This window comes from Tachyglossus aculeatus, chromosome 2 (assembly GCF_015852505.1).
Source record: "Tachyglossus aculeatus isolate mTacAcu1 chromosome 2, mTacAcu1.pri, whole genome shotgun sequence".
Classification (NCBI taxonomy): Eukaryota; Metazoa; Chordata; class Mammalia; order Monotremata; family Tachyglossidae; genus Tachyglossus; species Tachyglossus aculeatus.
In genome coordinates, this window is record NC_052067.1 from 18,730,493 (window position 1) to 18,757,526 (window position 27,034).

At 42.4% G+C, this 27,034-nt stretch overlaps 1 protein-coding gene and 1 non-coding gene across 2 annotated transcripts in view; one reads left to right on the forward strand and one right to left on the reverse strand.

The window, feature by feature from the left end:
* Window positions 1-27,034, reverse strand: part of JAZF1 (JAZF zinc finger 1) — a 347,271-nt gene that overhangs the window by 54,712 nt on the left and 265,525 nt on the right. The window lies entirely within an intron of this gene.
* LOC119924530 lies at window positions 19,399-19,540 on the forward strand. Its single transcript, XR_005449240.1, has one exon. It is a non-coding gene; the product is annotated as a small nucleolar RNA SNORA7 (small nucleolar RNA).

Here is a 27,034-nt window from a genome sequence, read left to right on the forward strand (position 1 = left end):
AAGAGTGAATAAAAGGAGCAAATTCAAGTGCAAGGGAGAGGCAGAAGACAGTGGGAGGAGAGGAAATGAGGGCTTAGATGAAAATGAAGCTAGAACCACAAGAGCCATTAAGCAGCAGGAGGTCTCCTCTCTGATTCTTTTTAGTTTACTAACAATGATGTTTATTAAGTGTTTACTTTTTGCCATGTGCTGGACTTGTGTCCATCAGTTTGCCTGGAAGAATAGATTTCATGTATTCTTACTCTCCCCATCACCTCACACTCTCACCAACAGCAAAGAACACTTGGAAAGAGGTTCATCATTTGTTAGTGACTTTCAGCACTACTCCACTGGGGTCCCCCCTTTGGCAGACCCCTCTTCTAGACTGTGAGTCCGTTGTTGGGTAGGGACCATCTCTATATGTTGCCAACTTGTACTTCTCAAGCGCTTAGTACAGTGCTCTGCACACAGTAAGCACTCAATAAATACGATTAAATGAATGAATTAATGAATGGTAAAGTGGCCAGGAATAAAGAACATTTTCTGTGAGCCTGAGGAATGTGAATGCCAGCAGCCATTTGCTATCTTGCTCCAACCCAATGCTGAGCAGATGTTCTTGGCAAGGAGGGGTATAAGTAATAATAATAATAATAATAATAATAATAACACTGATGGTATTTATTAAGTGCTTACTATGTACAAAGCACTGTTCTAAGTGCTGGGGAGGATACAATATTATCAGGTTGTCCCACATGGGGCTCACAGTCTTAATCCCCATTTTACAGATGAGGGATCTGAAGCACAGAGAAGTCAAGTGACTTGCCCAAGGTCACACAGCTGACAAGCAGTGGAGCCGGAATTAGAACCCATGACCTCTGACTCCCAAGCCCGGGCTCTTTCCACTGAGCAACGCTGCTTCTCTGACACATTTCTGGAGAAACTGATCTTTACGGATGAGATGGACACCACCTAGCCAATTTCAGAAGACCTGTGAACTCTCCTTTGGCCAGAAATATCACAGCAGCTTTTTTTTATGGCATCTTTTAAGCATTTACTTACTATGTGTCAAGCACTGTTCTAAGCACTGGCATAGATATAAGTTTATCAGGTTGGAAAGAGTCCCTGTCCCACATGGAGCTCACAGTCTAAATTGGAGGGAGGAGGATTTAATCCCCATTTTACAGATCAGGTAACTGTCACACAGCAGGTGTGTGGCGTGGGATTAGAACTCAGGTCCTCTAACTCCCAGGCCTGTGCTCTTTCCATTATGGCACAATGTTTCCCCTTTTAGCTTTCCATCTAAAAGACCGGTGCATTTCAACACATCCTTCAGAACCGACAGCACAGCACTTTAAGCAATGTTCTGGCTATATAGATGTATCCTACTTGTGGTGCCGAGACATTAACAACAATATCTCAGCCATGATTCACGATGTCACTCCAGGTTTCTGACAAAACGATTCATCTTCTTTGGAGCGGTTTCAATTCATTACATCAAGAAAGCACATAAAGCTTTTCAGACATTATTCCCCATACTCAATTTTCAAAGGTGCCAGGATAATTATTATTTCCTGAAGCCAATAATAATAATAATAAAGCCCTTTTATTCTTGACTCACAGTTTGTTGGAAAATTTAATTTAGGAAAAGATTTTTTTTTAATTTTGAAATGGAGGTGTCAAATAAAGTTAACATTGCTTCAGTTGGGAAATGCCTAAGGTATTTACATTTAAAACAGCTATTAGAAGCAATATTTGCTCTTGGGGATGTATTCTATTCCTTTAGTAAACTGGCACGTTTGTGTTAGAGATTTTTACAACCCTTGGGTTATGATGGTCTTTCAATCAATCAATCAATCGTATTTATTGAGCGCTTACTGTGTGCAGAGCACTGTACTAAGCGCTTGGGAAGTACAAGCTGGCAACATATAGAGACAATCCCTACCCAACAGTGGGCTCACAGTCTAGAAGGGGGAGACAGAGAACAAAACCAAACATACTAACAAAATAAAATAAATAGAATAGATAGGTACAAGTAAAATAAATAAATACATAGAGTAATAAATATGTACAAATATGTATATATATACACAGGTGCTGTGGGGAAGGGAAGGAGGTAAGATGCGGGGGATGGAGACTATCATCAATTTGATGATAGTCAAAGGGGCAAGAATGTCACCACGGAACATGCCCAGCCCCGCATTAAATATGTGGAAATGCTGAGTTGGGGAGACTAGCCTAACATAAAATTCACCCAAGTTCACAACAGAGACTGTACCTTCAGGCCGTAACTACCGTCCACCCCCGTATTTGGTCTGGAAAACCAGCAGATAGGTTCTGGGGCAGGCAAAGGAAGACAGTGTTGTGGAATGTTTTAGATGAGAAAGACTGATGGGCACTTCATTCTGGCTCAAGCTATGTGCAGGCACACGCAAACCTTAGTACAGTGCTTTGCACACAATAAGCGCTCAATAAATATGACTGAAATGAATAAGACCCCTCCAAAACCACAAGAACCCCTGTTGAAAATATTTTTTTGCTTCTTATTGGGTTGCTACCCCAAAGATAGCCAAGCGTAGGCACACACAGGCACAAACACACACCTATATCCACATGCACACACATATATATGGATACATGCATACACACACACTCACATACATACAGCTATCTATCTATATATAGAGAAGCAGCGTGGCTCAGTGGAAAGAACCCGGGCTTTGGAGCCAGAGGTTATGGGTTCAAATCCCGACTCTGCCACATGTCTGCTGTGTGACTTTGGGCAAGTCACTTAATTCTCTGTGCCTCAGTTACCTCATTTGCAAAATGGGGATTAAGTCTGTGAGCCCCCCGTGGGACAACCTGATCACCTTGTTAGCTCCCCAGTGCTTAGAACAGTGCTTTGCACATAGTAAGTGCTTAATAAATTCCATTTTTATTATTATTACATGTATATATATACATATATATACACATGATATATAATATGTATATATATGCAGATGAATTAGAAGATGATTAGAACAGTGCTTTGCACATAGTAAGTGCTTAATAAATTCCATTATTATTATTATTACATGTATATATACATATATATACACACGATATATAATATGTATATATACGCAGATGAATTAGAAGATGATTGCTGGGTGCAAGCTCATAAACACTGTCCTCTGCTGGGCTGTCAGATTTTTCAGGGCCTGGCACCTTGGGTGCAGTAGGATTACTATTTATGGCATTTATTAAACACTTTGTGCAAAGCACTTTATCAATAAATCAATCGTATTTAAAGGGGGCTTACTATGTGCAAAGCACAGAGCACAATACAACAGAATTAGCAAACACCTTCCTTACCCATAACGAGCTAAGCACTGGGGAAAAGGGACAAGGATAATGATTCCGAAACGGTCTCTGGCCCATAGTGAGTTCAAATCTAATGGAGTGGGAGAAACAGACAAACTAGGAAAAATAACATGATGAAGCAAAAACAATAACTGAAATGAGGTTTCCCATCTTGAGTTCCCTATTCTTTTTCAGAACGCTACAAGTAGCAAAGACAACTTCCTCTCTGTTACAATAGAAATCTGAAGTTGCACTGTGATTCTGGGACAGCAACCCTGATGTTATTCATCAGTGTCTTATCTTGAAGGTCCTGGTTAGGATTTTGCCAGCAAAGGAGAGCAGTGAGATGGCCCCATTTGCCTCAGTTTTCTTGTCTTTCTTCTTACAGATGGTGATAGGCAGTGACATTTTGGAAATACTGTGGCATTCCTTGGTGCCACAGGTGTTAAGAAAAAATCGTGTGACTCCTGAACAACTGTTGGCAGTTATATCAATCATATTTATTGAGTGCTTACTTCGTGCAGAGCACTGTTCTAAGCACCTAAATAAATAAAAGAATTAGTAGACACATTCCCTGCTCACAAGTTGACAGTGTAGAAGGGGAGACGCCTATATATTGTTATATAGACATTAATATAAATAAATAAATTGTGGATATTTACACAAGTGCTGTGGGGTTGAGGGAGGGGATGAATAAAGAGTGTATGTCAGAGTGATATGGAAGGGAGTTGGAAAGAGGAAACGACGGCTTCGTCAGGGAAGGCCTCTTAGAGACGATGTACCGTCATTAAGGCTTCAAAGGTGGAGAGAGTAACTGTGGGATAAGAAGAGTGAGAGCGTTGCAGGCCAGAGGCAGGATTCAATTCAACTGTATTTATTGAGCACTTACTGTGTGCAAAGCACTGTGCTCAGCGTTTGGGAGAGTACAATATAACATCAGAAACATTCCCTGCCCATAATGAGCTCACAGTCTAGAGGGGGAGGCAGACATTAATATAAACATAAATAGATACATAAATTCATTCATTCATGCAATCCTATTTATTGAGTGCTTACTGTGTGCAGAGAACTGTACTAAGCGCTAGAGAAGTACAAGTTGGTAACATACAGAGATGGTCCCTACCCAACAACGGGCTCACAGTCTAGAAGGGGGAGACAGACAACAAAACAAAACATGTGAACAGGTGTCAAGTCGTCAGAATAAAGCTAGATGCACCTCATTAACAAAATAAATAGAATAGTATAATAGAAATAAGATATATACAGATATGTACATATGTGCTGTGGGGATGTGGGTGAGAGGTCAGCGGGGAGATAGATAAGATCAAGGTACAGTGAGTAGGTTGGTATTAGAGGAGCGAAGTTTGTGGGTTGGGTTGTAACAGCGCTTAGAACAGTGCTTTGCACATAGTAAGTGCTTAATAAATGCCATCACTATAACAGGAGAACAGAGAGGTAAGATAGGAGAGGGCAAAGTAATGAATGCTTTAAAGCTTTTGGCAAGGAGTTTCTGTTTGATGCATAAATAGATGGGCAACCATTGGAGGTTCTTGAGGAGTGGGGAAACAGAGACTGAACTTTTTGTTAGAGAAATCATCAATCGTATTTCATCAATCGTATTTATTGAGCGCTTACTGTGTGCAGAGCACTGTACCAAGCGCTTGGGAAGTACAAATTGGCAACATATAGAGATAGTCCCTGCCCAACAGTGGGCTCGCAGTCTAAAAGAAATGACCCATGCAGTGAAATATGGACTGGAATGGAGAGAGACAGGAGGCAGAGAGGTCACCAAGGATGCTGATAAAATAATCAAGGCTGGGGACAGGAGGTTTAAGGAGGGAGTTAAGCATCTGGAACAACTGGTGAGGGTGATGGGCATGGGTGTCAATAAGGATGGAGAAATAATTATGCCTGGCAGAGGAGAGGGCAGAGTTAACCAGCACACAAGGATAGACTAGAAGTGAATGAGGTTTGGCCTGATATCTAGATTTCCACCAGCAGCGCTCTGAGGCTCATGCATGGAAGCAAAGAAAGCAGACTGTGGAAGTAATTCAGGGCTGTGGGTTATTCGTACGAGAACAATGAAGGGATAGGGAGGAGAGTGAATTGAGCTCAGCAGAGAGGGTGGTGTTGAGGGGGTCAACTGGGTCATCAAGAGAAGGTAATTTGGGTACAGAGGCTAAATTGGGCACAATGATTTGAGAGAACTGGATGAGTTCAAAGGATTGGAGGTCACTGTGGGAACAGCACAGATTTCTGGGGAGAAGGTGTGTGGGAGAGAAGATTGTGGTCAGATAGATGGATTTCAGAGTTGGTTAGGATAGAGATTATTCAGAGGCTAGAGATGAGATTGGGTATGTGAACAGGGAAGTTGGGGTGGGGCAGGAGGTCAGTGGAATTGAAGAGTGATAAACAGCAGGCAGTGGAATCTTCATCAGGAACCTCTATGTGGAAACTGAAGTCCTCAAGAATCAACGTAGAGATGGAGAAAAGAGAGAAGGAATGTGAGAAAGGGAGCTAAATGGTTCAAAAAGTTATGGTACTAGATAGGACCATTGGCAAGTCTCTTAGTCCCTCTGAATCCCCAGTTTTCTCATCTGGAAGATGGGTATAATACCACTTGTCTCTCCCAGCCTCTTAGACAAGTTATCGTAGCAAAAATGAGTAAGGCATTACTTGGAAACTTTCCATTCTTTATGGCTCTAACTCTGGTCTTGATGTAGGGCCCTTTCCTCAAAAGTAGCAGCCATATTACGAGGAATATACCAAAATCCTCGATTTGGAGGAGGTCTGCATACCCATGGGTTACTTCAGCATGGCAGTCCACTACTTGTTCAAGTTCTGGGCTTTCTTGGCTTGCAACAAATAATAATAATAATAATTATGGTATTTGGTAAGCACTTACTATGTGCCAGGTACTGTACTGGGGTGGATACAAGCAAATTGACTTGAACACAGTTCCTGTTCCATGTGGGGCTCACAGTCTTAATCCCCATTTTACAGATGAGAGAACTGAGGCCCATAGAACTGAAGTGACTTGCCCAAGGTCACGCAGCAGATAAGGGGCAAAGGCAGGATTAGAACCCATGACTTTCTGACTCCCAGACGTGTACTCTATCCACTATGCCATGCTGTTTTCCCCACAAAGCAGGTACTTATTTGCTGTTCATGTTTGTGGTGACAGAAAGGTTGCTATGGCACTCTTTTATAGAAGCTAAAAACTTGTAGTTGCCATGACTACTGGGATTGAAATGACTTATTCTATCAAACCCCTCCTAGTTTACTCTTGGATTTCTCGCATCCTGTCAGAACGATGATTTCATCATTGCTGAAACCTGAGGGTCCTAGAATTACATCATTTTCCCGTTCCACATAATTTGCAACAAATTGACTTGCTCTAAAGAGTTTAGTACTGAGAGCCATGCCATGAAATGATAGTTTTTATTTCGCTTCACGGTGTGAGTATAATCTAATAGCGGGAAGGAAAGGCAAACCTTTCCCACAGCTCTCATCGTCTCAAGGGTAAGTAAAGTGCTAGTCAGCGGCATCTCCTGTGTCATTGGAATGACAGTATGGTGGGCACAAGTATAACCACATCTACGCTGTACGAGGATCATCGGTTTGAATGGCTTCCAGCACAGAAGCAGCATGGTGTAGTAGATAAACCACAGGCCTAGGAATCAGAAGGTCATAGGTTCTAATACTGGTTCTGCCACTTGTCTGCTGTGTAATCTTGGGCAAGTCACTTCACTTTTCTGTGTCTTAGTTATATGTTGCCAATTTGTACTTCCCAAGCGCTTAGTACAGTGCTCTGCACATAGTAAGTGCTCAATAAATATGATTGATGGATTAGTTACCTCATCTGGCAAATGGGGATTGAGCTGTGAGCCCCATGGAGGACAGGGACTGTTTCCCATTCGATTTGCCTCTATCCACCCCAGAGCTTAGTACAGTGCCTGGCACACGTTAAACACTTAAAAAATGCCATTATTATTATTATTATTTCCCTGGCTAGAGCTTGGGACATTATGAGACACCCATTAGGTGACAATATTTACCCAAACAGGAACAGGGCCAATGGCATACCTAACTCTAATGGGAATGGAGGAGTGAGCTGTCAGTGTTAAAGGGAAAGGAGAGGAGAGATTCATTACCCAATTATGGTTAAAAATTCCTTTGGGAATGGGAGGCTATCAAGTGGATATTTCCTAAATTTTTTTCCAAGAACAGAAATTGAGTCTAAAATTGATCTAAGTATAGTAATCAGCCAGACTCAAACCTTGCAATACTTGTGACAATATTGACACTATGTAAATAATATATGTGTTCTTAAAATTAATAAAATATGATAATTATGCTATTACAGGCAGAGCCTACAAAATCAATAATTACTGTAATAATTAACAGGGTAATGTCAAAGATTATGACTAAATAACCTTCACTAACTAACCTGAATACATCTATTATGTTTTTTGCCAAATTTCTCTTTCTCTCACCGCCCTTGTCCCCTCCACCCCTCTACTCCCCTCCTCCACACCAGGAACAAAAACAATTTCTGAAAACAAAGCAACATTCTAGAAATCTATGTTATTGGAAGCTGTTTGCAGTGCTGCAACACCTCTCTAATTGCAACTTTCTAGTCCAATTTTAATTCTTGGCACTCATTTCTGTAATTGCAACACAAAAGGTTTTTCCCCACTACTTTGGGACTTTACTGGAAAGCAATCATGAATAAAATAATGCAGTCTATTACAAGTAAATTCACATTTTAAAAAAACTACTCAGAATAAATTAACAATGAGATGATGTGGCTTTTGACAAAACCTCACATTTGTGACACAAAAAGGATACATCTATCCCCTCTTACAACCCGGAAGCATCAGTGATGAAAGCAGAAAACTGGACTTTAGGCTGTTAGTCTTTTGTTTCTAACCTCTTATTTCCCATGTGTGACATTGGACCAATTACATCACTCCTGGGCCTCACCTTTTCTGTCTGTAAAATGGGATATTAGCTATACTTTAGAGATTTACAACTGTAAAGAGTAAGAGTGGTAGTAGGATGGAATTTATTGAGCACTTATTCTGAAAGCAATGCAATGTATAACAGAAGCACATGACAAGTTCCTAGCTCACAAGGAGCTTATACTCTAGTTGAGGAGACAGACAGAAACATCCTCAAGCAACTGAAACAGAACAAATTAAACAAAGCCTTGACTTAATATACATGCATATTCTAGACTGTAAGCTCATTGTGGGCAGGGAACGTGTCTACCAATTCTGTTGTAGTGTACTCTCCTGAGTGCTTAATGTTGTGCTCACCACACTGTAAGCACTCAAAAAATACCAATTGATTGACTTGTATATACACACCAAGTGATGAAAACGGGTATAAGTACTTAACTTCAAGAGGAGGCTTAAGGGTTGAGAAGATTCAGGGTTGGTTAGGAAGAGAAGGCTTGTTGGAGGAGGGGAGATTTCTGGAGGGCTTTGAAGGTGGGGAGAGTTGATTGGGCAGAATTTCAGGGGGTAGAAGAGGTCTAGGTTCTAGTGGCCTGGGATCGTGAGGGGAAAATGGGTCTGCAATGATCAGGTTATCATAAATGTCAGGGCTGAAGCAAAGACCATCGAGGCTTCTGCCACAGGAAGCAACAAGAAACACATTCAGTGGTTTTTTTATGGCATTTATTAAGCGCTTACTATGTGCAAAGCACTGTTCTAAGCGCTGGAGAGGTTACAGGATGATCAGGTTGTCCCACTGGGGGGGCTCACAGTCTTCATCCCCATTTTACAGATGAGGTAACTGAGGCCCAGAGAAGTTAAGTGACTTGCCCAAAGTCACACAGCTAACTGGTGGAGTCGGGAGTTGAACCCATGACCTCTGACTCCAAAGACCGGGCTCTTTCCCACTGAGCCATGCTAGGCCACTGGCCTGAGATTCTCAGCCTCCAGCAATATCTTTCATGGTCATCGTACACTCTTTTGGCAAATTTCCCTTCTGCCCTCATCTTTCTCATTACCATCTCTTTCCGTTCAATTTATACCCAAGTGCCTACCTAAAACTGTGGTAGGACTTATGGAATAAAATTTCCTAGCTAGGTCAAGAGAGTTGGCCAAGGTGGATTTGGAGCAGTCTTCCAGGAGATTTTTGAAGCAATTAGCTCCCAAAAGACTTTTGTCAGCTATTGATGTTTTTGTTGGTGTCATCACAGCGATGGTAGGGCACACCAGTACCTAAGAGAACAGAATCAGTGGATATCACTTTAATGTGTACAGATTCTCACTTGTCTGTGGACAATTCCTTTAGACTGAGTTATTTCAGGCTCTGAGCTGGTGCAAATGTGCACATCGGGAAGGTGAAATGGAAGACAATGTATCGGTAACTCACTAGTTAGTATTGCACACCTCTTTTTGATTTTTTCTGATCACGATATGTCTGCATTTCTTTAGGATCAGGATTGTAAGGCAATAATAATAATGATAACAATAACAATTATGGCATTTGTTAAGCGCTTACTATGTGCAAAGCACTGTTCTTAGTGCTGGGGAGGATACAAGGTATCAGGTTGTCTCACGTGGGGCTCACAATCTTAATCCCCATTTTACAGATGAGGTAACTGAGTCACAGAGAAGTTAAGTGACTTGCCCAAAGTCACACAGCTGACAAGCAGCAAAGCCAGAATTTGAACCCATGACCTCTGACTCCCAAGCCCGTGCTCTTTCCACTGAGCCACGCTGCTTCGATATGGGTGACAGTGAACAGAATGTAAGTTTACAATTCATGGTAGAACTTGGTGGTCTAATGGACTGACCTGGGTTCTAATCCTGGTTCCACCATTTGGGGATTAAGATTGGGAGTCCCATGTGGGGCAGGGACTGTTTCCAACCTGATTAGTGTGTATCTACCCCAGAGCTTAGTACAACATCTGACACATAGTAAGCACTTAAATACCATAAAAAAGAGTTCTGTAATAGGGAGATAGTCCTTCATTTCAGAACTGAGCATAAGATTGATCCACTAAAACATTTCAAGAGTCTCCGTGGGTTGTGTAAATGCAACACTCTATCTGCAATTTATTTATATTAATATATGGCTCCCCCTCTAGACTGGAAGCTCGTTGTGGGTAGGGAATGTGTCTGTTATACTGTACTCGCCCAAGGGCTTAGTACAGCTCCCTGCACACACTAAGCACTCAAAAAAATACAACTGACTGACCAGAGTAAATTCATTCAATTGTGTTTATTGAGTGCTGAGTGCAAAGCACTGTACTAAACACTTCGGAGAGTACAATATAGCAATAAACAGACACATTCCCTGCCCATCACAAGCTTATAAATCTCCTCTGGGAAACAGGGATAAAAGTGACCTATAACACAGCAGTTCATGGGCAGGTGCTGCTTTCACATTTTCTCATATGGCCCATCAAGGTACATTGTTGGCAAGAATCCCTTCAATGCCTCTATGCCCTTCATGCTCCACCACCAATGAAAGATATAACTAATCACCAATTCCCCAAAATGCTTGTGTAACAAAAATTTAATCATTCAAAAGCAAGGAAAATAACATTTAAATGAGTCAACCTATTGTTAGAACAACTGCATATCCAAATATATTCTTGGAGATCCCGGATTCCCTATCAAAATACACTTACTTCTTTTGTTCCTGATGAACCTCACATTCACATTATGGTCTGAGGCCCTGGACCGGAGGCAAGGGTACATACATGACTGTACCGTGTCCTACACATGCGAATATACCTTGTCGGAAGGATGCTCCTCAATTCCCTAACAGTGTTCCACCCAAAATGCCCAAAGGAAACATGCGCTCTAGATGAACTGAGTGTATTTTACATATCCTGAGACACAGAGATAGCCACTGAGAGAAAGAGTAATTGTCACAGTGGAAAGAACATGGGCTTGGAAGTCAGAGCACATGGGTTCTAATCCCGGGTCCGCCACTTGTCAGCTGTGTGACTTTGGGCAAGTCACTTGACTTCTCTGTGCCTCAATTACCTCAAATGTAAAAAGGGGTTTAAGACTGTGAGCCCCACATGGGACAACCTGATTACTCTGTATCTACCCCAGCACTTAGAACAGTGCTTGGCACATAGTAAACTCTTAACAATATTATTATTATTGTTATTAAATTAATTCTTTAGCTGGTTCTTAAAAGCATATCATATTGACACTTCACAAGATGATTTTCTTTCCTTTCTTTTCTCCCCTAGTTGTCTGCTGTGTGACCTTGGACAAGTCACTTGTCTGTGACTCAGTTACCTCTTCTGTAAAATGGGGATTAAGACTGAGAACCCCATGTGGGACAGGGACTGTGTCCAACCTGTTTACCTTGTAACTAGCCCAGCACTTGGAACAGTGCTTTATAAATAGCAAGTGCTTAACAAATAAAATTATTATTATTTTAAGCCCTTTACCTTATACATGGGACATTACAGAATTCCTACGACAAGCTAAAGATTATAAGAACTTGTCTTTTAATCCAAAGATGCCCGCCCAACTCCGTTCCGCAGCCTCTTCTTTTCAAACTAACTTAATACAAGCACTAGCCGGAACTGGATTTTCTTCCATTTAAGGCTTTAGGGAAATCCTCACCTTATGGTTTTACAACAGAGGCCAAGTGATTCTCAGAACAACTTCTCAGGTCAGCACCCCATGTCTGATGCTGTCTTGCTGGAAAGTTTCTGACGCAATTAATGTGGCCTAGTTGTAGGAGACCTTGGAAATGCTGCAGCAGGGCTATAAATCTGGCAAACCCTTTTTAAGTGTGCTCCCTTGTTGAGGGAACCAGAACACTCTTGGCTAGAGGCCTTGCTGTTGAATGACACAAAGCGTTCCTTTTGCCCTCTGCTCTGGGCTGACTGCTTGCAAACAAGGTACATTTTTGATGCCCAGTGGCTCGCTATAAAATATTATGCTTGTGCACGCATAAAAACCAAAAGCTCTCCCACCTGCTCAGTGAAAGTGTCCATTTTTACGTTTGGGCAATAGTGGACTCAGTGGGCAAATACAGAACCAGATTAGGCTGTGTTTTTTTTCTTTTTTATCCTGCTTTGAGAAACAAGGCAAATGCTAAAGCCAAAAGAACTCCAACTATAAAACTGCATCCATAAAACCCACCGGGAGAGGTCACACAACGTACCGGCACTGAAATGGATAGCTTTATGTAGAAAATCTTTAAAATAAGTAAAGCAAGATTTAAAGCAGATATGGACAAATCCTGGAACCTGTAGCAGAGAGAGGGCTATGAGGCCATTACACTTGGCAAATCAGACTCTGGCCTTTCATCATTTCTGACGCTGTGTATTAACCCAAGGTCACCAAACCCACTTCTGTGTTAGGTCTCTCCCTCCCTCGGCTAATCAACCCTGTCCATCTGGATCCTACTTGGAGGCCGGGACACTGTGTAGGGGCAGGGGGTGGGAGGGGAGTGTGCAGAGAGGCTCCAGAGGTCGGAGAATGGGGTAGGAAGTAGTAGAAGTTTTATATAAGGCCAAAATTTGAGAGCAGAAGCAGCAGTGACTTAGTGACAGGGAGAACTATGCCGGGGAAGTTGACTTGTAGCCTGCCTACTTCCTGCCCAAGTCCTATCCCCATATCCTGACACACAGAAACTCCCCTAAAGGTAAAGCTCCTGACTTCATTTTAGCACCTCAGCATTCATACCTTTTTCCTGGAGCTTTATGAGGCACAATGACAACACACCCTCCAGTGTGGCTGATAAAAACTTTCACCCTCTTCAGTCCAATTCACAGATACTAGATGTGGTATGGCCTAATGGGCAAAGCATGAGCCTGGGAGTAAGAGGACCTGGGTTCTAACATCGGCTCTGCCATTGCCTGCTGTGTGACCTTGGGCAAGCCAGTTAACTTCTCTGTGCCTCACTTACCTCATCTGTCAAATAGGGATTAAGACTTGAGTCCCATTTGGGACATGGACTATGTCTAACCTGATTAGCTTTTATATATCCCAGTGCTTACTACAGTGCCTGACACATAGTAAGTGCTTAACAAATGCCATTACAAAAAAATCTGGTCTAAGTCCCAACGAGTTCAGTCAGTCAGTGATTGGTATATATTAAGTGCTTCTATTCAGATGCCACAGACTTGGAGCAATCATTCCACACTGGGGACAACTATTCTCGCTGACTGTGAAAGGAAACTGTACTAAGTGTATGGGAGAGTACAGCACTTATAAGAATGTGATGCAGTGGCAGTGTGATTTGCATGAAGGTGTGAGGTTGGCTTGTGGAGTTGCTTGGTGGCCTATAATTCTACTAATCCTGAGGCACAGGGGTTGAACTAAGGTCCAACATGGCAACACCCCCACCTCCCCCACTTATTCATTCATTCATTCAATCATATTTATTGAGCGCTTACTGTGTGCAGAGCACTGTACTAAGCACTTGGGAAGTGCAAGTTGGCAACATATAGAGACGGTCCCTACCCAACAGCGGGCTCACAGTCTAGAAGGGGGAGACAGACAATAAAACAAATTAACAAAATAAAATAGAATAAATATGTACAAGTAATATAAATAGAGTAATAAATATGTACAAACATATACATATATACAGGTGCTGTGTGGAGGGGAAGGAGGTAAGGCGAGGGGATGGGGAGGGGGAGGAGGGGGAGAGGAAGGAGGGGGCTCAGTCTGGGAAGGCCTCCTGGAGGAGGTGAACTCTCAGTAGGGCTTTGAAGGGAGGAAGAGTGACACAATCTGGCATCACCCTAGTTCCCTCTCCAGTACCTTCTCTCTGCCCCCACCCCACCCTCACACACAGTCATATGACACAATCCAGACATGTCCAAGGCCTGTAGTATTTGTGAGACGGGCCAGAACACTAACACTGCATAGAGCAAAATCCTCTGGATTGTTGTAGAACCATTAATAATAATAAAAATAATTGTGGTACTTGTTAAGCACTTACTATGTGTCAAGCACTTTTCTAAGTGCTGGGGTAGGTACAAATTAAACAGGCCGGACACAGTCCCTGTCGCACATGGGGCTCACAGTCAAAGTATGAGGGAGGGAAGGTATAGAATCCCCATTTTACAGATGAGGAAACTGGGACACAGAAATGACTTGCCTAGGGTCACACAGGAGGCAAGTGGTGGAACTGGAAAAGGAACCCAGGTTCTCTGGCTCCCAGGCCCATGGCCCTCCCACTAGGCTACGCTGGCATGGGGCCATCAGCCAGGACCTAACAATCTGTGGGGGAGACCGATGCTAAAATAATTCCAAAAGGAGGAAAACGAGAATGGAAAAAACAGATAAGTGGATGAAGAAGTTCTTAAGTAGTAGACAGCACAACATGGGACGCCCGACTATCTAAACATTCATTCCTGAGATTCTACATTAGTCACCAAAATAGTCACGAATTCAAAAGTCACCAAACCGCAGAGTGAATAAATAGGACATGTGGATTATACGATGGCTCTTTTCCCCTAGTTTCATATTCAACACAGTACAAATTGATTCTATTTTTTACATAGAAATAAAAAAAAGGAAAGTCTCAGTCTCATGCTGAAAACGTGACTTCCGTCACTTTATTCTTCCCTGAACTTTTGGTGAAACATGTTTACTAATTCTGTCATATTGTACACTCCCAGGCACTTAGAACAGTGCTCTGCACATAGTAAGCACACAATAAATTCCACTGATTGATTGATGTGTGACCCAGCACTTGTGTTTATAATTCAAGATCGACCACCTATAACTATATATGTATATTTTATATGTATATTTTCATAAACACACACACACACACACACACACATACAAGCACACAGTCCCTTTTTAAAGGCTCAGCTAGAATCAGTGCCTTATAGATACTTCTTCATGAAAGGGTTTTTTTCTTTGCATATCTGCTGGGCAACAGGCAACCAATTCAGAACCCAGGTTTTTCCACTGTGAGAAATGTGATGAGGCCAAGACCCACTAACATACAACTTTGAGGAAAAAATTAATACAGGCAGTCAGCTCTTCAAAATCAATTGCAAGTGGTTGACACAAACCATCAGTAATTTGAAGATGGCGATAAAGTCAAATAAACATTGACGGCTTGGACTTTGGACAAGATGGTTTTTTTACAGCCTAGACTGAAGCTCCCCTGTAGACTGTCAGATCCTCCTTTTTTTAATGGCATTTGTTAAGCATTTACTATGATTTAAGCACTATACTAAGCGCTGAGGTAGATCCAAGCTAATCAGGAAAGACACAGTACAGTTTCCACAAGAGGCTCACAGTCTCAATCCCCATTTTACAGATGAGGTAGCCGAGGCACAGAGAAGTTGATTGACTTGAATAAGTTCTCGCAGCAGACAAGTGGCGGAGCCGAGATTAAAACCCAGGTCCTTCTGACTCCCGGGCCACTAGGCTATGCTGCTTTTTGTAGTCTGGGAATGTGTCTACCAACTGTGTATAACTGTGTATAACACAGTTGTTATACTCTTCCAAGTGCTTAGTACAGTGTTCTGCACACGGTAAGCACTCAATAAATATGAATGGCTGATTGATTCATGATTTTCATTTAAATCTATACTTGGCTGATTGGAGAACTCTTCAAGCTGGTCGCTTTTCCGTAAGAGCCTCTCAAGGAAATATTCTCCAAGGAAGATGAATTGTGACAGGAAATTAAGAAATATATTCACTCAGCTGTTTTCACTATAGAAAGGCTGAGAAAATCTCGGGCCAGTTTCCCCGCAGAGTTGAGCTGATGGGAGAACAGAGATCCCACTGACTTCAAAGGGAGTGCCTTTCCTAACTTAGTTAATGGGGGGAATAGGGAAGGAGGAGGAGGAGGGATGTCAGAGAAAGATTGGGAGAGGAAAAGATGGTGACAAACAGCTATTTTTCCATTCCTTTTTTTTTAGTTCCAGAAATTCCAGAACATTTAGCCTCACTGTGCTGTGAGCTTTTCTCAACTGGAGAAAAACCTGAAGGAATGAAAATTCTTGTTAAAATTTTCTGGGGATTAGGAATTTGAAATTTTGTCTCTCATCCTATCCCATCTGGATTACTGTATCAGCCTCCTCTCCGATCTCCCATCGTCCTGTCTCTCCCCACTTCAATCCATACTTCACGCCGCTGCCCGGATTGTCTTTGTCCAGAAACGCTCTGGGCATGTTACTCCCCTCCTCAAAAATCTCCAGTGGCTACCAATCAACCTACGCATCAGGCAAAAACTCCTCACCCTCGGCTTCAAGGCTGTCCATCACCTCATCCCCTCCTACCTCACCTCCCTTCTCTCCTTCTACAGCCCAGCCCACACACTTCGCTCCTCTGCCGCTAATCTCCTCATCGTGCCTCGTTCTAGCCTGTCCCGCCGTCGACCCCTGGTCCACGTTCCCCCCCCCGGCTTGGAATGCCCTCCCTCCGCACATCGGCCAAGCTAGCTCTCTTCCCCCCTTCAAGGCCCTACTGAGGGCTCACCTCCTCCAGGAGGCCTTCCCAGACTGAGCCCCCTCTCCCCCTCCCCATCCCCCTCGCCTTACCTCCTTCCCCTCCCCACAGCACCTGTAGTATTTATGTATATATGTTTGTACCTACTTATTACTCTATTTTATTTGTACATATTTATTCTATTTATTTTATTTTGTTAATATGTTCTGTTTTGTTCTCTGTCTCCCCCTTCTAGACTGTGAGCCCACTGTTGGGTAGGGACCGTCTCTATATGTTGCCAACTTGTACTTCCCAAGCGCTTAGTACAGTGCTCTGCACACAGTAAGCGCTCAATAAATATGATTGAATGAATGACTGAATGAATAAGAAGGCTGAATAAAGTTTTTCAAATCAGCCGAATTCTCCCTGTGCAGAAAAAAAATTCTGGGGAAAATAAGGAATTAGAGGTTGGCACAAAATATTTATCGGGTCAATGTGGAGCTAATGAGTGGCATCTGTAATTTACTTTGGTGTGCCATCCCCCAAGAGACCTAATTCATTTCCACAGCCTCCTGGGCATTGGGAGAAACTTTCGCAACAAAGAGGGAAAAGGAGCATAAGTTCTAAACCAAGGAACTCAAACAATGGCACTTATTGAGCACTTACTATTTGCAGATCACCATACTAAGGAGAGTACAAGTATATGCTGTCACTCTTTGTAATCGGAGAGCGAGGACTTCTGTTTTTACTTTAAGTTTGTAATTCTGTTCAATGCCCACAGAGAATTAATCACACAGAATTAATCCATTTTAAAAAAGATACACTTAGGTTGGCAAACATTGGAGAAGAAGAAGTGTGATAAAAAGGAAATCCTTTGTTAGGACTTTGCTTACACTTGCCGTCCATAAAACACAGCAGGAATGTAGCCAGTGGAACACCCACTCTAAGAAGAAGGGCTGATCACCCAAATGTTTTGGATGATCAAATGATCCAAATGTTTTGGATGATCCATATGAAAAGGGAAGAAAGGCAGGGGAGTGACAGACATACACAGTCATAGCCCCCCTCCCATTGTTTCATCTCCAATTGCTGGACTCTTCCTCTCACCTCTAGACTGGCCTAAAGGGGAAGGTTTGGAGGATGGGGCAGAATACTGGCAGTGAGAGAAGGCCTGAGGGCGGGTAGGGGGTTGGGGCACCTCCCAAGGTCCCCTCCTGCCCAGGGTCACCTGCAGACCACCCACCTGCTTGTGTGGCCCCCATCCACTGCCTAGGCTACTTCCTGCCTGTTTCACTTGTTCCTTGACCAGATCCATTCCACACAATGGCTGTTTGCCCGATTCCTAGAAGTGTTTTAAAATGGTGCTTGGGGCAAGCAGCTGAACTCCTCAACACCTCCCTTCTGGCTGCTGCGAGGAGGGCTAGGCCAAAGCTCTGTATTTACAGCTGCCAGGTGGGTAACATTAAGAAAGGTGCCAGGCACCCAAAATGGGTGGCAAAAGTCCATATTATGGGGTAGCCAAGAGAGGTCAGAGGGACAGGCTGAAGGAATGCTCTTTCTATGAGATGAATAAGGATAACTATTACCCAGGTTCCAGTGGTGGCTAAATGAGGATGCCAGTTTCCAAAAAGCAGAACTGTCACACAGGACTAATACCCTTTTCAGGGTCTTTTATTCTGGGATGTTATTTCCTGTTTTCTCTTCTGCCTTTCCTGTAATAATCACTTAGTGCTCCGCAGCAAATTAGTAACACAATTCCACATTCCACACTAAAATGGAAAAACCAGCTCATGTCCATAGGCTTCAGTGGCTTGCTGCCAACACATACCTGCTCACATTTAAATTTCAGTGGATGAAACGTGTTTTAAATAGCACTGGATGTTGTCTGTTATAATATCAGGATTGAATATTCAGCATATATTAACGTTCCTGTTTCCCCCATTATTGAGCAAAATATTTATTTCGGAACCTTTACTACAATGGTCCCATTTCACTGCCCTTCAATTCCCACAGGAAATCAACTACCTATCTATTGAAGGAAAAAATCAGGCCCCATTGTCCTCACACTACATACTAATGAAACACTGAATCTGTGACAATAACCACCATGGAATGTAGGTTACTGATAGTTTCTCACTGATGGAGAAATCTATTAAAATGGTGATCTTCCAACCCTTCAAGACCGAAGAGCTCATGGACCACTTTTTGATTGTGGCGAGATGGACGGAGAGAAGGGATAGCTTGCCAATTCTCTTGGAACGTACCATTTCCTGAATGGGATACAAATATGGTACCATGGAAAGGGGCCACAGGCTAAGGGACACACTTCTTCTCCAAGTGAATGCCTCCAAGAGTGGCAGCAATGCCTCATTCATTCAATCATATTTTTTGAATGCTTACTGTGTGCAAAGCACTGTACTAAGTGCTTGGGAGAGTTCAATATAGCAAAGACAAATTCCAGCCCCAAATGAGCTCACAGTCTAGAGGGGGAAACAGACATTAATATAATAAATAGATAGATATATAAATAAATTACAAATATATACATATGTACTGTGGGGATGTAGGCAGCTTTGATGTTGGTGGACAACAACTTTGGTACCTTGAGATTCATCAGTGTATCTGTGTCTAAGAGGATAAAACCTAGCCTTTATCAATGAATTGGCATCACTGACATATGTATCTCCACCTCAGGGTCACACCTGGAGAATTTACAGTACTCTATCAGTCTCGGCTACTGGAGAGGGAGTCAAGCAGAGGCTTACCCATTCCATTCCTAGCTTGGCCAGTGGCTAGCGAGTGGAAGGCAATCTGCTACAAGTCAAAACTCACCCATGCTGGGTGGCAGAGGCATGGGAGAGAGTCGAGGGTGAAGACTGGAGTTTACTGCGCAGAAGGCAGCAATGGTAAAGCACTACCACATTTTTACCAAGAAAACTCTATGGATCCACTACCAGAATGATTGCACATGGAGAGTGGGGCGTTCTGGGAGAGACGTGTCCGTGGTGCCACTATGGGTCAGAAACAACTCGACCGCATAAGACAAGACAATACATAATAATAATAATATAATGATTGCATTTGTTAAGTGCTTACTATGTGCAAAGCACTGTTCTAAGGGCTTGGGGGGATACAAGGTGATCAGGTTGTCCCACATGGGGCTCACAGTCTTAATCCCCATTTGACATTTGAGGTAACTGAGGCTCAGAGAAGTTAAGTGACTTGCCCAAAGTCACACAGCAGACAGGTGGCAGAGCTGGGATTAGAACCCATGACCTCTGACTCCCAAGCCCATGCTCCTTCCACTGAGCCACACTGCTTCTCTTTGAGATACAATACATGTATCTCTATTTTACTTGCCAACTCCCTTTCTGGATATTTTCCTCCATGAATACTTTACTAAAGCAATGTTGGCCCAGTGGAAAGAGCGCTGCCCTGGGAATCAGTGCTCCCTTTATTATCCCCTCCCTCAGCCTCATGGCACTTATGTACATATCCATAATTTATTTATTCATATTAATGTCTGTCTCTCCCACTGGACTGTAAGCTCGTTGTGGGCATGAAACGGTCTACCAACTTCATTATACTGTACTCTCCCAAGCGCTTAGTACAGTTCTCTGCACACGGTAAGGGCCCAATAAATATGGCTGAATGATCGATTGATTGAGACACCAGTTTTAGTCTCAGGTTCTGCCTGCCAGGATTGTGCCAATGGTTGGAGGTGAAAGTTTCTGTCCAAAGACTCACCGTGACAGTCCAACTCACAAAGTGGACTGACCCGTCAAGATTCCGGAAAAAAGGTTGGTTATTGTGGGTGGCAAAGCCTCAGCTTATTCAAGAAACCACCTGCAGGGACATGGAAATATGGCATGAGAGGGGTTCCATGTAGTGGTCACTTTGGCTGCACATAGGTCCAGCAGGAAAAAATCCTTTGCGGACTCTCCCCAATGTGCTCAGCACATCCACTCGCATGCTGAACTCTAGGCCCCAGAGGGGAGTCCAACTGAGAAACTGCCCAAACTTCCAGCAGTACACTCAATTCCTGCACACAGATTCTTGGCTCTGAAGCCTCAGGACTGAGGCCTCGCCTGTCGCTCCCGACGGGAGACTAAATCATTAAAGCACTAACTACCTTTGCCTGGAACCCCCTCCTGGCAGCTCTCCCTCAAACCGGTTGTTAATTACGAGCAACAACCAATTTACTATGGATTATTGTATATTTGCAAAGCGAACTGGGGTTGGGGAGGGGGGGAGTCCTGCTCTTTAGCTTCTGGAAAATCATCAATGCACAGCCCAAGGTAGATTAAAAAAGAAACAAAACAGGGTGCGACAAAACACCAAATTCTGTTTTATACGGCAATTATCATTCTCAAAATTCATCCTTCCTGTACTTAACGACTGCCTTCTTTGAGCTTAGCTCAGCCTGGGTTTCGCTCTGGGTCATTAACTAACAAACCAGTCATCACCCACTGGTAACAATAGATCCTTCATGGGTTATTGCTTAATTAATCCAAGTACATAATTTGATAGCTACCTCTTTTTTCAATTTCACATTCAGTGCAATCACACAACAATACTGCATTATTGTCCACTAATTAAAAGTAGAAAGGGTTTACTGCTTCTATTGGAGCAGGTTTCTTCCATTGGACAAGATGAAATGCACAGTTTCACTGATATGTTTTCCATGTGAAATATTAACGCTTAAACTTTTATTTGAAACACACCATTAATTTAATAACACACTACCAAAACAAATCATAACTCCTTTTTATTGCAAAAGTAATTGGGTAATGAATAATGAATATCATCTTACTGAAAAGGGCAGTAATATGTTGACTTTGTCATTAATACTCAATTTTGGTTAATAAGCCTTCTATTAAATTTAAACACAGTGGATTTGATTTACCAATGTAGCTCAGGATAATGCTAAACATAAATGCTTTCTGAAGAAGCAATCTGATACGAAATTAACTGAAAGTTCAACTTACATTTCAAAATGACTATACTTCCAAACCTCCCATCTCACCTCATATTTTGGCAAAGTTCACATGTTTCTGAAAAGCCACTTGGAATTTAATTTAGCACAACATTTAAGAAAGATAGCCTTAAGGAAAAGAATTTGCTTCACAAAACAGCATACGATGAAGCAAATTATTGGAATGTCAGTGTTTTTCTGTATAGCATTTTCCATAACTATATTTAATATGAATAAACACAAATGTTTGTGTTGAATTTTCATTCCAGATTCACCCACATATTTGGTTTTCCAAATTTTCATTACCGCTCTCGTAACTCACATAAAGTCTGCTTTTTTGTAAGTCCACCACCTAAACAAACCAGAGTGTTGGATGGACATTGTATACAGTAGTAAACCCTATCATTTATTTCTTAAGCATTTTTTTTCCTAATGGGCATTTAAATGTAAGAAGTATTAACAACACTTTAAAATGAACACTTTCTTCCCAGGAACTCCAAATGCTTTACAAAGTGCCAGCGCTTAGAACAGTGCTTTGCACATAGTAAGCACTTAATAAATGCCATTATTATTATTATCTCATGAATCTACCCACATCCCTTGCAAAGGTGAAGTATTTCATAGTGAAACTATTCATTTTGCATCAAGGAGGCTTTTGGCTTCGTTTAGCTTCTCTAAGCTGTAAGTTCCTTGTGGGCAGGGACCACGTCTACCAACTCCATTGTATTGTACTCTCCCAAGTGTTTGGTATACTGCTCTGCACTCTGTAAGCACTCAATAAATGGGTTCTAATCTCCACTCTACCACTTGTCTTCTGTGTGTGACCTTGGGTAAATCACTTCACTTCTCTCTGCCTCAGTTACCTCATCTATAAAATGAGGATTGAGATTGTGACTCCACATGGGACAGGGACTGATCCTACCCAATTTGCTTATATCCACCCTAGTGCTTAGAACAGTGCCTGGCATATAGTAAATGCTTAACAAATACCATAATTATTATTAATATTATTGATAAATAAGATTGATTGACTCATTCATTTCATGCTAAATTGCTATGGACAGTCTACATGGTGTGCCGGCTGAAATGGTACACAATGGCCATATCTGCAAAGGAAAAATTTTGAAAAGAAGTTTTCCATAAAGTGAATTTTTAACTTGGAGTTGCACAGGAGGAACAGTGTTTGGTGCCTAACTGAAGTTGGTAGAGTAGGTGTTCATTCACTCATTCAATTGTACTTATTGAGTGCTTACTGTGTCAAGATCACTGTACTAAGTACTTGGAAAGTACAATACAACAAAAAAAAGAGAGGCAATCCCTGCCCACAGCGGGCTTATAGTCTATAGGCAGGGGAAACAGACATCAAAACAAGTAAACAGGCATCAATATACATAAGTAGAATTATAAATGCTGCATACACAAGATAAACATTTCTGTACTTGTGTTACATTAATTTAATTCCTGGACCTGTACCCGAAACTGATGTCAGCATGTACACTAGATTCACAAGGGTGTATTTCAGGGTTAGTTCCCTCCTTAGACCTGGCCCCCTCTCCTCAAAGCAAGACCCTTGCCCCGGAGCAATGATGTGAAGGGGAAACCCAGGACTGGCAGTCCCCTCAAGCAGCAGCTGTCAATCAGGCAGAATCCCTGCTAATTGTTTTGTGGGCTGTGTTCCTAAACAGACCTTAGGTAGAAACACCAATTTGACCTGTATGTGCATACTTATTCCATTTATTATCCTTTGATTATTCATTTCAGGGCATTGTTACTCAAGAATATTCATGCTTTTATTCTTGTTCCTACTGCCTATTAAATTTTTTTTTTGTGGTATTTGTTAAGCACTTACTTTGGGCCAGGCACTGTACTAAGCCATAGGGGTAGATACAAGCTAATAATAATAATAATAGTAATGATGTTTTTTGTTAAGCATTATGTGCAAAGCACTGTTCTAAGCACTGGGGAGGTTACAAGGTGATCAGGTTGTCCCATGGGGGGCTCACAGTTTTAATCCCCATTTTATAGATGAGGTAACGGAAGCACAGAGAAGTTAAGTGACTTGCCCAAAGTCACACAGCTGACCGTTGGAAGAGCTGGGACTTGAACCCATGACCAAAGCCCATGCTCTTTCCACTGAGCCACGCTGCTTCTCAGATTGGACAGAGTCTGTGTCCCACATAGGGCTCACAGTCTTAATCCCCATTTTACAGACGAGGTAACTGAGGGCCAGGGGAGTTAGGTGACTTGCCTAAGGTCACAGAGCTCACAAGTGGCAGAGCTGGGATTAGAACTCAGGTTCTTCCAACTTCCAGGCCTGGGCTCTATCCACAAGGTCTACAACTCTATTTATTGTACTCTTCCTACGTGCTTAATAAAGTGCTTTGTACACAGTAAGTGCTCAGTAATATGATTGCTTGATTGATGGTTGGTCCCTTTTATATATATAACGACATTCATTAAGCGCTTACTATGTGCAAAGCACTGTTCTAAGTGCTGGGGGGGGATACAAGGTGATAAGGTGGGGCCTCACAGTCTTAATCCCCATTTTACAGATGAGGGAACTGAGGCCCAGAGAAGTGAAGTGACATGCCCAAAGTCACACAGCTGATAAGTGGCGGAACCGGGATTCAAACCCATGACCTCTGACTCCAAAGCCCGGGCTCTTTCCACTGAGCCACGCTTTTACACTTGCTGAGTTCTGAGGCTCAGGGAAGGGATCTTTGTACCCTCCATAGGCACTTCCATTAGACTGTAAACTCCTCAAAGGCAGATATTGTGTCTCCCTAGTCTCTACCATACTTTCCTAAGTGCAGCAGATAGTGCTCTGCACCCAGTAAGTGCTCAAAAAACACCATTCATTGATTAACTGATTACCCCACAGCAATTTTCCACTGGTTTCTGGGGCAGGGCTGGAAGCCTCTACCCTTCTTTAGTTCCTAGGTCGGCTGACAATGCAAACAGGGTAGCCATTTGCACAGTTTTAAGCCTGACATTTCAATGTTCAGCTGGTCGTGTGTGTGTGGGGAGGAGAGGGAGGGAAGGGCTGGCCATTATTCTTGAGTGATATCAGAGGTCACCCTGAGCATAAGCCCCAGGGCACTTTGTACATATCTGTAATTTTTTAAATTTATGTTAATGTCTATCTCCCCTTCTAGACTGTAAGATCATTGTGGGAAGGGAATGTGTCTGTTATAGTGTACTCTCCCAAGTGCTTAGTACAGTACTCTGCACACAATAAGTGCTCAATAAATACGACTGACTGACTGAATTTCAGCTTTCTCAAGACACAGTCCCTCAAAGGTCCTCCACCCCACTCTCCAAAATTGCCACACAAGTAGGCCCCAGTACTCAAAATGAAAAGTTGGCAGCTGTGACCTAAAGTACAATCAGGACTTTCTCTGGGCCAGATAAATGAAATTCACCACAGCAGACTTCAGGAATGTACTTCTTAATGTCCAGGTGTGCAAGAAAACGATCTATAATCTGGCCTGAAAAATTAATCCATGAATTATTTCAGAATCCCTGTTTAGATAGCGAGTCTACTGTAGATGTTTAGCCTTGATTTTCAGAGCTACAAAGATAGGAAATTTGGTTTTCGCGTTGCACTAAAATTAACATGATAAAGATATGGTTTAAGTAAAATACCTTCTAAATATTGTGATTAGTTCTACTGAGGATGTATTAACTCTTTGGGACCACTAACAGTCCCTTGAATGTCTGGGCAAAGGAATTCTCCCAACAGATGCTTGGTTGAAAACTTGTGGCGCCTAAAAGAGATTTCAATGATGTCTGCTGCTCTACGTATAAAGGACCATTACCAGAAATGAAAATGAAATTTAACTCGGAAAACCTGACTATAACTAAACAGATGATCAAGTATTGTGTGATACAGTAAGCACTGCTTTGACTCTGGCTGCCTATCACAGGCTGTGCATTGGGACATTAGCAGAAGCCAGAGCTGAAGCAAAAGATAAGGCTAGCATGGGCAGAGAGAGACCTGGAATATGGTCAGACTGATGTGGAAAGCCGTGCTGAAGTCTGGGCAAGATACAGCTAAAATGGCCTGGGCAAGTGGAGGGAAGGGCCTGGGACAAGCATGTCAGGATAAAAAAAGGGCAGAAGTCATAGAAAGTAGCAGGAGAACAGGACAGTCAACTTGTAGCTCTGAGGGTAGGCAACAAATGAAGAGTGAAGTCAGCAAGCAGAAAAAAGGGCAGGCAACAGGCTAATGGGAAATGGTGGAAGGGAAGAGTTTAAGAGAGAACCCTTGGCACTCAGGAATTATCAGAAGGGTCAGAAAAAGATATCATCTGGTCTAGAGAGCAAGAGTGGAGAGCTCTTTAGAAGCTCTAAAATGGCTGCCTGAAAGCCCCCGATGTACCCTGATTAATCTTTGAGACCTCATTGCTTTGATTCGGTCTGCTCTATAGTTGAATGTGGCTTCTGTGGTATAAAGTTCAAGTATCACAGCCATAGCAATGATTGGACAACAAAATTCTATAAACTTTCAATATGGCTTAAAGCTGGTTGTCATAACTGCACTACAGTCTGCCTGCCCAAGGCGAGGTTGGCCTTCTTCATGTAGTTTTCTAACTATACCTAATGGCATAGGACAATGGGACCCCCAGGTGAAAGAATTCTGACAGCTTTCATAGTGAAAAGGTTGCTGGCACAGATATAGGTTTCTTCAGGCTGTCAGTCTAAGATGCTTTTCTGGTTCTGAAAAGCGGTTCATAATCTCCTTCTTGCCTTCTTGGGTGTTTGCTCCTCAGACGTTCCCATCACGGTATAGCAGTTCCTGTTTGACTCCGTAAAATATTTTGAAGCTGTCCTTAGTCTGAGATAAACGAAGTTGGAGTAATAGTCTTCACTGAGCTGACTGCAATGTATTGTACTAAGTACTGAGTTATATTCTCAAGCCTGCTTCCCGATTCCTTTTAGCATACCCAGGCATGGCCGTGTAGAAGAGGCTGAAAAAGTGCAGACCTACTAATACACAACCTTGTTACCAATCCATCAATGGAATTTATTAATCGCTTACTGTGGGCCAAGCAATGTACTGTATTGGTCTCTCCCAAGCCCCTTGCAGAGTTGAGACACACATTCCCTGCCCACAAAGAGTTCACAGTCTAGAGCTACAGTTATGATCTGATGGTGATGGGGAGGAATCTGACAAGACCCCTTCAATTCAAGTCACTTAAGTCAACATGAGTAATCTCGGGATTTTTTAAAGATATTTCTTAAGTACTTACTAAGTGACATTCATTCATTCATTCAATCATATTTATTGAGCGCTTACTGTGGGCAGAGCACTATACTAAGCTCTTGGGAAGCACAAGTT